Below are 1,101 nucleotides of genomic sequence, written 5' to 3' on the forward strand. Positions count from 1 at the left end.
GGGGCTGCTTTGTTAGTTTGTCACAGGCCCAGTTTGTAACAATTTCATTTAAGTATAATTTAAGTATTGACGACAGTCATAATTACAGCACTTTAACACTGTCGTTGTAACTTAAGTTTTTTTATTCTCCACCTTCCAATTGGTGGTGTAGAGATAGTCCCTCTAAAAATGTCAATCCAGCTTGTGTTTTTCAATATTTCTTCCTTTTGGTATGCAAATCAAAGCAAATTACTCTGTAATATTTCAACAATGAATGTCCTTTCATTAAAAACAATTGAAAAATAAAATTCAATTCACAAATCAGTCAATCATTCATTTACTCTTTTTGAGAGGGCCAGTGAAAAACTTCCATCATGCAGGGCACAGTCGAGGCCTGTGACAAATTGGCATTCTTCTTCAGGCTACTCACCCAGAAAGGGAACCATAAGCCAAAGTACATGTATAGATCTGCTCTGTCAAAATTGTTTAGATTATTCAGAGTCGCTATCGACATAGCTTATTCATAGAATATTGAATTCGATTCGAAAAAGCTCTTCTCAAAACTAGGTACAGAGCAGATAAAAGTACAGTATAATATGCACTTTTTACAATTTTACAGGACAGCCTTTAAAAAAAATAATAACCTCTCCCCCACACGGAATATTATTACAAAGAAAACAAACACTGCAAACATCCCAAGTCAATATTTTTAAGAATACAATTTTGATTTTTTTAAAAACCCCTATAATCTTGAATTTAAAAAAATTAAATCATTGTCGTGTTGGTAAAAACTATTCGTTTTTTTGGCTCTCCTGTAAAACTGTAAAAGTAAAAGCTGCATGCATACACTGCACTTTTAAAGATGAAGGACAGGAGGCCACTGAAGCACGTTCCACTTTACATGCGAGTAGGTGGTTAGAAAATTATGTCCTTTTATAATACATTATATTCATGTGTCAGTGGTGAGCGCTGGTGATGAACAGGTAGACACGCCCTGTCTCTCACACACTGCACATTTAGCCCGTAATGTCATTGTTGTTGCGTCAATTGTTCTGTTTTATTTTACATGTGTTTTATTCAATTAATTTTTTTTCTTCTGGGAAGGGGGGGGGGAGGTTGGTA

This window comes from Aplysia californica, unplaced genomic scaffold (genome assembly GCF_000002075.1).
Source record: "Aplysia californica isolate F4 #8 unplaced genomic scaffold, AplCal3.0 scaffold00333, whole genome shotgun sequence".
NCBI classification, from domain to species: domain Eukaryota; kingdom Metazoa; phylum Mollusca; class Gastropoda; order Aplysiida; family Aplysiidae; genus Aplysia; species Aplysia californica.